This window comes from Mastigoproctus giganteus, chromosome 4 (assembly GCF_048544385.1).
Source record: "Mastigoproctus giganteus isolate SK-2022 chromosome 4, ASM4854438v1, whole genome shotgun sequence".
NCBI lineage: Eukaryota > Metazoa > Arthropoda > Arachnida > Uropygi > Thelyphonidae > Mastigoproctus > Mastigoproctus giganteus.
Genome location: NC_143578.1, coordinates 237674841 through 237687189, shown reverse-complemented (window position 1 = coordinate 237687189; position 12349 = coordinate 237674841). Strand labels below are relative to the sequence as shown.

The 12349-nt window shown below is 41.3% G+C and overlaps 1 protein-coding gene across 1 annotated transcript in view; it reads left to right on the top strand.

Annotated features, from left to right (window-relative positions):
- LOC150087524 (CYFIP-related Rac1 interactor B-like) overlaps window positions 1–12349 on the top strand; it is an 89943-nt gene that overhangs the window by 38977 nt on the left and 38617 nt on the right. The gene's annotated exons all lie outside the window — the stretch shown is intronic.

The following is a 12349-nucleotide window of genomic DNA, read 5'->3' as shown; positions in this document are numbered from 1 at the left end:
ATTCACACAGTGAGGAATTGAGTCCACTAGTTCACGAAGGTGTTCCACAGGCATTTCCGTCAATGCTTGCTGCAACGCTGTCCATAATTCCATCACATTCCTGGGTGGAGGACCCAAAGCTTGAACAGACCTTTCCACAGCATCCCAAAGATGCTCCACGGGGTTCTGTGTCCATGAACAGGAAGGCCATTCCATGGTGGTAAAATCTGCGGAATTTTGTTATTATTATTTTTTTTTTTATGAAAACCCCAAACACGAGAGGTATTAGAACCTATAGTACTTAGTACCGTGCTTCGGTAGGAGGTTGAGAAGACGAAAGATATTTGTTGACATTAGACTTGAACTTCTGTAGACTGTGATTTTCAGAAATGTATGAAGGAAGGTTGTTCCAGAAAACGGCACTTGAACGAATAAACAAGGAAGATGAAAAGTTGGTCCTGTGAGTTTGAATTTGGACAGTAAATGGATGTTGGTTGGTAGCAGCACATGTTCGGACTGTTTTGAGAGAGAGAATTATAGAAGCTAATTCAGAAGAACAGTGCCCATGGAAGTATCTGTAGAAAAGGCATGCAGCAGAGACAGTACGTCTATGAGACAGTGAGTGGAGAGACTCAGTTAGAGAGGGGTCATTAATTAACCTAACTGCCCTCTTCTGAATGGAATCTAGAAGCCTGAGAGAGAGGTTTTGGGGGCACTGCCCATCTGGGAACAGTATTCCGGGGGAGATGTACTGCTTCGCCGACTACACTCACTCCTCAAAACCATCTGGTGCACTGAACAAATTCCGTTAACATGGAGGAAAGCCATTATCGTACCGATCCACAAGAAAGGTGATAACCGGGACTGCAAGAACTACCGTGGCATCAGCCTCCTTTCCATCATCGGAAAGGTCTTTATGAAGATCATCCAGTCAAGACTGCAAAAACATCGCGAGCAAACCAGTCGAGAAGAACAGGCAGGATTTAGACCCGGGCGAGGATGCTGTGATCAAATCTTTGCCATTCGTCAGCTGATGGAGGAGAGGATCCGGTGTGGACAGCGAACTGTCATTGTTTTCATTGACTTTAAGTCTGCTTTCGACTGTGTCCACCGGCCTGCCTTATGGAAACTACTAGAGGTTGAACATGTACCTCGAAAAGTCATCACACTCCTCCAAACTGCATACAACGGTTTAACCAGCCAGGTGCGCGTCGAGAACGATTTATCAGAGGAATTTACCATCCAAACTGGAGTCCGCCAAGGGGATGTAGCCTCCCCGTTGCTTTTCAACATCATGGTTGACGCCATTATGAGGCAAGCATTCAGAAACAGACAGGGCATACAATATGACAAGGATCACTATGTGACTGACCTGATGTTTGCTGATGATAGTGCTATCCTTGCCGGTAACGACGCTGAAGCCACGGACATCCTCTACGACATTGCCCGCATTGCCCGGCCATACGGTTTGAAGATCAATGCTGGTAAGACAAAGGCCCTGACAACAGATGGGTCGCAAGCCACCATCTATCTCGAAGGCGTCCAGATCGAGCAAGTGCAGGACTTTAAATATCTTGGGTCGCTGGTCCAGGAGAAGAAAGTTGCATCCACCATGGAAATCCACAGCAGAATTGGACAGGCGGCCACTGCGTTCGCCTCGCTCAAATGGTGTCTGTGGAAGAGGACCAACATTTCCACAAAGACTAAAATCCGACTCTTCCGGACTTTGATCCTGCCCATTCTTCTTTACGGATCGGAAACATGGATTTGTCTCAAGTTAGATTTGAACAAACTTGAGGTATTCCAAATGCGATGCCTGCGGCAGATCTTGGGCATCTCTCTTCGCGACCGCATCACTAATGATACCATCCGCGCCAGATGCCAACAGCAACCAACCATTGCCGACCAAATCCAGAAGCGAAGGCTCAGATGGTTTGGCCACGTATGTAGAATGGGCACGAACAGAATACCATCCACACTCCTTTGGAGACAACGACCCACCCAATGGAGCATCCAACGGACCGCGCCTAGGAAAACGTGGGCCAAGCAAGTGGAAGATGACTTGAAGAGCCGACGTCTCGACCTTAACCAGGCCAGGACTGAAGCCATGGATCGTAAGGTATGGAAGAACATCACAGAGCAAGTCCGAAACCCTGCGGCACCTACAGCAGCATACTGGTTGCGTGGCCAACCGCCTCCCCCAGCTGCCAGCTAAGGACCAAAGAAGAAGAAGAAGGGCAAATTTGCGATTTGTACAGAGTGAGCAGCTGTTTGGAAGAATGCCAAGAGCGAAAGAGAAAACCAAGTTTTTTAGATGCAGAAGAAGCAATATTTGTAATGTGCTTGTGCCAAGAGAGATTAGAAGTCAGGGTAATCCCCAAAAGAGATATATCATTTTGCCTAGAAATCGGAGTGTCACCAAAGATAAGCATAGGAGCAGAAGAATCCTTTTTGCGAGATAAAAGACAAGACTGAGTTTTAGAAGGATTGAAATCAACTAAGTTGTCTTTGCCCCACTGGAGAATTATCTGGAGATTAGCATTAGTAGAGGCATATGATACAAGAAAGCAAGCTTATGCAGCATCAGCCAAAAAAAAAAAAAAACACTTCCATTTCACCCCTCTGTTCGCTCAAAATACCTGTCCAGCTGAGTCTTAATTTTATTTAGGCTATCAACTTCCACAACAAGGGATGGAAGTCTGTTCCACCAACCAACTACCTGCTGGCTAAAGGCAAATTTCCGCACATCTATCCTACATCTGTCTTTCCTCCATTTGAATTTATGCCCTCTCAGGTGATTATTCTGAGCAAGAGGCAGAATCCCATCAGCATTGAGCATGCTCAAACCGTTCAAAGTTTTATACACCTCTATCAGATCACCTCGCCGGTGCCTAGTCTCCAGACACTGTAATTTGCAAAACTTAAGCCTTTCTTCGTAAGAGCAACCCTTTGTTCCATTCACTAATCTTGTTGCCCTTCTCTGTACTCGTTCCAGCAGCTCTACATCCTTCTTAAAATGAGGCCTCCAGACCTGTATACAGTACTCAAGGTGTGGCCTGACCATTGCTTGCCTTATATAAGGGAATAATCACCTCCTTATTCCTGCTAGAAAAATTCCTGTATATCATTGATAAGATACCATGAGCTACTCTTGCAGCCTGTCTGCACTGTCAGAGAACTTCATATCTGCCTGCACAATAACCCCCAGATCCTTTTCATTCTCTACCACTGTCAGCATAGTACCACAGAGTTGATACGTTGCTCTGGGGTTGCTGTTTACCATATGTAGTACTTTACGTTTGTCAATGTTAAACTTCATTTGCTACCTCTCAGTTCATCTGCTCAACCTTTCCAGATCCTGTTGAAGCAGCATAGCGTGAGTAGTGTCCTTAACAACCCTGCCAACTTTTGTATCGTCTGCAAACTTGGACATTAAGCTTGATATACCATCATCAATATTATTTATAAATACAGAAAACAATAATGGACCCAACACTAAACCCTGAGGGACTCCACTAATAACATTAGTCCATGATGAGCAGTGTCCATTAATTACCACTCTGCCTTCTGCCACTCAACCATCCCTTTATCCATAGCAAAAATTTGGCACTAATGCCACACTGCTCCAATTTGTGCAGCAGTCTTCCATGTGCAACAGTGTCAAAAGCCTTTCTAAGATCCAAGTATATAATATACTTGGATCTTAGAAAGAGTAATTACAGACCAGTTAGTTTAACTTCTGTTCCGGGTAAAATAATGGAGTCACTGGTTAAAGATGCATTGCAGGATCATCTAGACAAGACTGCAGCAATAATTCAAACACAGCATGGGTTTGTTAAGGGAAAGTCTTGTCTGACAAATTTGATTGGTTATTATGATGTGGTCACAAAGGAACTGGATGCGAAAAATAATTTTGATATCATATACTTGGATTTCAGGAAAGCTTTTGACACTGTTGCGCATGGAAGACTACTGTACAAATTGGAGCACAATGGTATTAAGGGTAAGTTGCTACAATGGATAAAAGGATGGTTAAGTGGGAGAAGACAGAGGGTGGTAATCAATGGGTGCTGCTCTTCGTGGACTAATGTTATTAGTGGAGTCCCACAGGGTTCGGTGTTGGGTCCACTGTTGTTTTGTGTATTTATCAATGATATTGATGAAGGTATATCAGGCTTAATGTCGAAGTTTGCAGATGACACAAAGGTTGGCAGGGTTGTTAATGACAGTAATGGCAGTGTGCTACTGCAACAGGATCTAGATAATTTGGGCAGATGGGCTAAGAAGTGGCAACTGAAGTTCAACCTTGACAAATGCAAAGTACTGCATATGGGTAGAAGTAACCCCAGAGAAACGTACCAACTGTGTGGTACTACACTTAAGGTGGTAGAAAATGAAAAAGACCTGGGAGTAATTGTGCAGTCAGATATGAAGTTTTCTGAGCAATGCAGACAGGCTGCTAGGGCAGGTCATGGGGTTTTGTCAATGATATATAGGAATTTTGCTAGCAGGGAAAAGGAGGTGATTGTCCCTCTGTATAAGGCAATGGTCAGGCCACGCCTTGAGTATTGCGTACAAGTCTGGAGGCCTCATTTTAGGAAGGATGTAGATTTGCTTGAGCGTGTACAGAGAAGAGCAACACGATTGGTGAGTGGAATGAAGGGATTCTCTTACCAAGAGAGGCTTAAGTTCTGCAAATTGCAGTGGCTGGAGACTAGGCACCTGCGCGGTGATCTGATTGAGGTCTATAAGGCCTTGAATGGGTTGAGCACGCTGAATTCTGATGGGATCCTTCCACTTGTTCAGATTACGAACCTACGGGGACATAAGTTCAAATTAAGAAAGGATAGATGTAGAATAGATGTGCGGAAATTTGCCTTTAGCCAGCGGGTGGTTAATTGCTGGAACAAACTTCCATCTGTCGTTGTGGAAGTTGATAGGTTAAATAAATTTAAGGAGGAACTGGACAGGCATTTGGAGGGAATGGTGTGATGATTTTTTTTTTTTTTTTTTTTTTGGCTGATGCTGCATAAGCTCCTACACTTGCTTTCTTGCATCATGTGCCACTACTACTACTACTACTACTACTACTACTATATCAAAGTTATTCCCTGCATCCAGCTCTTTTGTGACTTCATCATTGTATCCAATCAAATTGGTCAGGCAACACTTCCACTTAACAAAACCATGCTGTGTCCGAGCTATAACTGAAGTCTTGTCTAGATGATCCTGCAGTGCTTCTTTAATCAGTGCTTCCATTAATTTTCCTGGAACAGAAGTTAAACTAACAGGTCTCAAATTACTTGTGTTGCCTTTGGATCCTCCTTTTTGAATTGGATTCACATTTGCACATCTCCAGTCTATGGGTACCTCCCCTGAGTCCACGGAAGCTCTCATAATTATGGCTAAGGGTTTGCTTACTTCCTTTGCTGCCTCCTTTAATATAACTGGATAAATCCCATCCACCCAAGGTGCCTTTCTTGTGTTTATCTTCAACAATTTCTCCTCCAATTTACTCTCAGTTATTACAAGATTATCTAGCTTACTACCAGAGTTGAATACACCTCTGGCATTCCCCTCACTGAATAACTCCTCATGTGTGAATGCCGATGCAAAATATTCATTTAGTTTGTTAGCTACCTGAGCAGGATCATCAACAGTTGAACCGTCGATATCAAGTGGACCAATCTGAGTCATCCCCTTCCTTCTAGAGTTTACATAAGTAAAGAACTCTTTGCTGTTTTTCTTTGCATCCTTTGCCAAAGATTTCTCATAATCTGCCTTTGCCTGCCTAACCTCCTTTGTGACTTGGTTACAGACCAGCTTATAACTATCATAGGCTTCTGTGTCACCCATTAATTTATATGTATCCCATGCATTTTTCTTCTTTGCCATGTGTCTGATTAGTTCATCTGACATCCATTTAGGCCTAAACCTTGAACAATATTTCTTAGTTGGTATGTAAAGCTTAGTAGCTTCCAAGATAAGTTCTTTGAAGGCTTCCCATTTTGAATTTGCTGTTGGTAACATCATCAGTTGGTCCCACTGTATAAAATTTAAATACCGTCTCAGACCACAGTATTCACCTCTTTGAGTAAATCCCACTTCAGCACACTGTGATCACTGCCACCTAGTGGTTCCTGTATCTGCAGATTCTTAATGCATGAAGAATCACTACTGATAATCAAATCAAGAGTATTACTCCCTCTAGTTGTCTCCCAAACATGCTGATGTAGAAAACAATCATCCAATAAATCCACAAAAGCCTTGCTAGTGTGTGAGTGACCAACCCACAAATTCCAGTCAATATCTGGGAAATTAAAATCCCCAATTATAAGACTCTCTGATTTACTGGCCCACACTATTTCCCTGTACAGTTTCTTGTTATATTCATCAGACTCATTAGGCCTATAAAGTAAAGTGCAGCCATTATCAACCCACTGCAGGATGGAAGCCTCCTCAACAATTCATGTATTAGGCCTATAGCACACTCCTACTCTCAATTTTGATCTCCCAATGCTTATGTCACACCAAACTGACTCGACACTGCACTGGCCAGCGATGTCAACTGGCTTCACTTCCTTGGATTTTATGTGTTTCTTAACTAATAGCATAACCCCTCCTGTCTTCCTATCCTGTCTATCCTTTCTGTAGATGTTGTACTCCCCAGATTCCAGTTCTGCATTACTTATATCTGTGTGACACTACGTCTCTGATATCCCAACAATATCTGCCTTTGATGCTTTGAGCAATACCTCAAATTCATCAAATTTATTTACCAAACTCCTAGCATTGGTGTACACACAAGTATACATGCACCTGTTCCTATTCTTAGCTACCCTAACACAACCCATGTGCTTACTTGTACCAAATGACTCCCAGCAGTCTCTGAAACATCCTGCATCTTGTTTTCCAGGCTTCTGCTCATTCCAACAGAAGCAGTGCAAGAATCATTTTCACCTCTGCCAGTGGCTACTGTTGATCTATTAGTCCTTGTATTCCCCCCAAGCTAGCAGTTTTCCGACCCACCTAACACTGCCTCGATAGCATCAGCAAATATTCTTGCACCCTTTCTATTTAAGTGTATCCCATCCCTGTAGAAGCAGTCTCTCCTGTTAACAAGTACAGACCAGACAGAAAAAAAATTCTACCCCTTGAGCCTTGCACAATCTTTCCAGGGCCGAATTGATCGACAAGGCTCTCATCATATACTCCCTCCTATCATGTCTGGGCAGAATTGCAGACACTTTGAAATTCAACCCTAATTCACAGCTTTTTTTCAACAGTGACATGTACTTGTGAAGTAATTCTGCCGGTCTCCTACTCTTAATATCATTAGTGCCAACGTGTACAACTATATCACCTTTTGTGCCTTTAAAAGATGATATCCGCTCTACAACGTCATCAACCTTTGCTCTGGCAGACATACCCTGGCCCTGTTCCACCTATCCTTTTTACAAAGCATGTTCCCCATTTCCCTGACAAGAGAGTCACCAACAACTACTAGTTCCTGTGGGACCTGCGCATTCTGCCTTGGAGGTTGCTGCTGTGTTGCTTGATGACCAAGTGCAAGCTCTGGCGTTGATGTGGGCAGCTGAGAGCTTGATGGGCCCCCTCAATTTAGATCCTTCGAGGGCATCCACCCTGTCCTTCAAGCTCTCATATAGGAGTGGTCGCTGAGTTGTCGCCTGATTTCGTTACACTCCTTGCATCGCACACACACACACAAAGACATCCCCCATGGCAATATCATGTCCCGTACGTGATTGCTCCACAAACATCATGCAAGGAGTGCATTTTAAAAGGCTGTGATTCAGAGAGCAACTGCCCCCCTCAGTTCTCCTCTGAGCCACAGCACACCCATTAGGTTGAGCCTTTTGCTTTGCTGCTCTGGTCTTAGTCATGATTTTGATTTAATTTTAATAAAATTTCAATTTCCGTACAAAAGTATAACCCTAAACTTGTATCTAAACACAGTTATAACGCTATATATATTTTTCAGTATCAAGTATTTTCTACGAGTTCCGTTTATATAACTTCCGTATCAAGTTATGTATTAATTAATTATGTTACGTTTGTAATCTAAGTCGTTATATGTATTTAGTTAGAAGTACAATTTAATTGACAATAAAGTTTAACAAAATTAATAGATTTTACTGATTAATTGACAATATTATATTATATACTATACTTACTAACGCTATCTAGTTCGGGATATAACGTATCGTATAACAAAGTCGGCAAGTTACGAACAGTAAATCTACGGACACTTAATTAACTAGTAAAGTATTAATTAACTTCCAAATCTTGCTGTCTCAATTCAGAATAAACTAACGATCCTGACTATGTCTATAAGCTACTTATAGAAAATAATTTTATGTAACAATTGGTCAATAAAGCGATTAAATATGGCTAAAAAACTTCTCGTTCAGCGGAGCTGCAACTTGTAACACGTGGATTTGATACCCTTACCGATACTTTTTTGCAATTACAAGGCCGAGTAAAGAATAAATACACCAGATTAATCAGAAAATCACAAAATAATGCTATACTACTAAATTTAAATCAAAAGTTTTAGAAAAACAATTTCAAATCAATAAATAAGAAAATCCACTTAGTAGCTTTGAACTCGTCTGGCTCCCACTAGCCTCGTCAGCAGACTGAGATCGGCATTTAAGGAATTGGTAGTGGATATTCGAGAAGTTTAAGCTGATTGAGCATGGCAAGGTTTCTCAAAATGGAAAGTGGAATACAATGTGCTATCATCGGCAAAACTATATGGAAGAAGGTCATTAATATACAAGAGGAAAAGAGTTGAGGAAAGAACTGAACCTTGCGAGACACCAGCATTAGTGGAGAAGTTAGAAGACAGAGAGCCATTACCCTCACTGGGTGATCAGAGAGAAAATTGGATAACCAATTACAAAAAACAGTTGGCTAACCATAAGATGGAATCTTATTTAGAAGACTTATGCCAAACATGATCAAAAGCCTTTGAGATGTCAAGAGCAACTGCTTGTGTTTCACCGAACTTTTCCATTGAATTTAAGCCAGAATATCACCAGTGGATCAACACTGACTGAATCCATACTGGCAATCGTTGATCAGACAGAAGGTTTCTAGGTAGTTTAAGAGTTGGCGGTTAATTGATTTCTCCATTACTTTAGAAAGAGTAGAAGTAATTGCAATGGGACGATAATTGGATGGGAGGGATTTGTCACCCTTTTTAGGAACTGACTGGATATGAGCAAATTTCCAAGCAGAAGGAAAAACACCTTTGGAATAAGAAAGTGAAAAAAGATGGCAAAGAACAGGAGTAAAGTTCAGGAGCACAGGTTTTGAGAACAAGTGGAGAAATACCATCGGGACCTGGAGCTTTCTTAGCATCAAGATTCGTCAGAATCCTTCTGACATCCTTTTGATGGAAGACCACAGGAGGCATCAAATGGAGCATGTTGGGAATGGTGGGAGGTGTTTTACCAAGATCAGTAATACATGAGAAAAATGGGACGAAAAATGGGATGCTAGCAGGCAGCTTTATTCTTGGCTGAAGTGACAACAGAATACTCTTCAAACCATGTTTTAGTTACCACAGCTCTGGTGGGCAGCACATTGTCTTGCTCAAAGAGTTCATTGCCCTGTGGGTGCATGATGATCATGAAGGGATGCAGATGGTCTGCAAGAATAGACATAACCTGGACCGTTCAGAGATGTATCTAGACGTACCAGAGGTTCCAATGTTGCCAGTTGAACACAGCCCGGACCGTTACCAACCACTCACCTGCCTGAACAGTTCCTTGTTGACATGAGATTCATAACTTAGTGTAATTTCTGCCAGATATGCAATCCCCTGTCTGCTCAAATAACTGAAAATGGGACTCATCAGACCAGGGGGCCTGTCTCCAATGATTCAAAGTCCATTGCCGATGTTCTTTCGCCCAGTTGAGGCATAGAGTAATGGTTCGTGGTGTTAGCAATGGGACTCTGGCTAGTCAGCTGCTCCCATAACCTATTATGGCTAATGATCGCCTTATAGTCTTGGTGGAGACATTTCTGGCACCTCCCTCATTGAAGTTGGCAGTGATTTTTGACAGTGACAGAGAATACTGACAGTGGTAGAGAATGAAAGGGACTTGGGGGTGGTTTGCAGATAGATATGAAGTTCTCTGAGCAGTGCAGACGGGCTGCAAGAGTAGCTCATGGAGTATTGTCAATGATATACAGGAATTTTTCCAGCAGGGATAAGGAGGTGATTATTCCATTGTATAAGGCAATGGTCAGGCCACACCTAGAGTACTGTATACAGGTCTGGAGGCCTCATTTCAAGAAGGATGTAGAGCTGCTGGAACGAGTACAGAGAAGGGCAACAAGATTAGTGAATGGAACAAAGGGGTGCTCTTACGAAGAAAGGCTTAAGTTTTGCAAATTACAGTGTCTGGAGACTAGGCACCAGCGAGGTGATCTGATAGAGGTGTATAAAGCCTTGAATGGTTTAAGCATGCTCAATGCTGATGGGATTCTTCCTCTAGCTCAGAAAAATCACCTGAGAGGGCATAAATTCAAATTGAGGAAAGACAGATGTAGGATAGATGTGCGGAAATTTGCCTTTAGCCAGCGGGTGGTTGGTTGGTGGAACAGACTGCCATCCCTTGTGGTGGAAGTTGATAGCCTAAATAAGTTTAAGGCTCAGCTGGACAGGTATTTTGAACGAACAGAGGGGTGAAGTGGAAGTGGGTTTTTTTTTTTTTTTTTTGGCTGATGCTGCATAAGCTTGCTTTCTTGCATCAAATGCCTCTACTAATGCTAATGCTAATGCTAAAATATTAACTTATTTCCTATGGTGACAGGCTGATGACCGAGATTGTTTGTAAATCATTGTTATCAGAGTTTTTAATCAAAATTTTTAGTGGCTACATTGTCTTTGTACAATGATAGAAATAAATTTTTAATATTTTAGTAAAATGTGCATATGGGCATATTTGCCCAGGAGGCACAACTAGCTCTGATCTCATATGATGATGTCTCTTGTGTCTGTTACATTATTTTCCATTGTCTCTTGTGTCTGTTACATTATTTTCCATTGTCTCTTGTGTCTGTTACATTATTTTCCATTGTCTCTTGTGTCTGTTATAATTGATTTAACATCTGTAAATGATTTATCACACACACACACACACACACACTCACTCTCTCTCTCTCTCTCTCTCTCTTCGTGTTTCATAACATGTGGGCCATGCTTTCAGGGTTGATTCAACTCCTGAAAACAATGAAAACTTTTATATGAATATGACCAATTCTGAATTGTTACAGAGCTGCACTATTTGTATTTTAAAAAATGGCAATTGAGTTTTCAGTGGTTAAAAATAATAAATAAAAATAAGTGGACACTTACATTGAGTGGACAAAATAATGGAAATGCCTGATATAAAAGTATGTAGTTTTTGTAATGGCTGTATGACATATTTATGATTATTTTTTATTTATTTATTTATTTATTTTTGTTTGTTTTTGTTTCTTGGAGGTAGTATTATGAATGAAAGATGATAAAAGCTGATGTTTATTTAGAGGCAATATAAAAAAGTACATGAAGAAAATTACTAACATGTCCGAATTCCAAAAAGGTCAAATTGTTGGTGCATGGTTAGCAGAGGCATCAGTAACTAAACAGTTGATATATTTAATGTATCCAGAGCAGCTGTATCAAAAATATCAGCATTCACCAAATATAAAAAAACAGAATCTGATAGGATAAATTGTGACAGAAAATCGAAGCTGACCTGGAGACTGAAACTAGATTGTAGTTCACTGGACCATGAAATGGATTTTAGCCCAGAAACATAAAGCTGCTACCTCAAAAATAACTTCAAAGCTTAGTCTAAGTCTCAGCAATCCAGTTGCTAGCAAAATAGTTCAGCAAGAACTTAATAAAGCTAAAATTTATTTCAGAGCTGCTATTGCTGAGCCTCTTGTTACTTGTGGTAATGCAAGAAAGAAGATGCAGCGGTGTGAGAAGCATAAAAACTGGACACCTGATGATTGGAAACATCATATTTTCATGCAAATTATCATTCATTCTTTTTCCAAGGAAGAGTTTACTTTTTGGAAAATGCCAAAGGAAGAGCATCATCCTGATTGTCTTGTGACCGTCAAACATGGAGGAGCATTACCTATGGTTTGGGCAACAATATCTTGGTATACTTTTGGTTCCGTCGTCACCATGAGTGGATGAATTGCTGCACCAATTTCCTTGACATCTGAGTGACAGGTTCATCCACTATAATTCAAATATTGTTTCTCACGAAGGATGCTGTGTTTTAAGATGATACATGCTCCTGCACAATCACTATACTTACATAAGTGTTATTGAGCC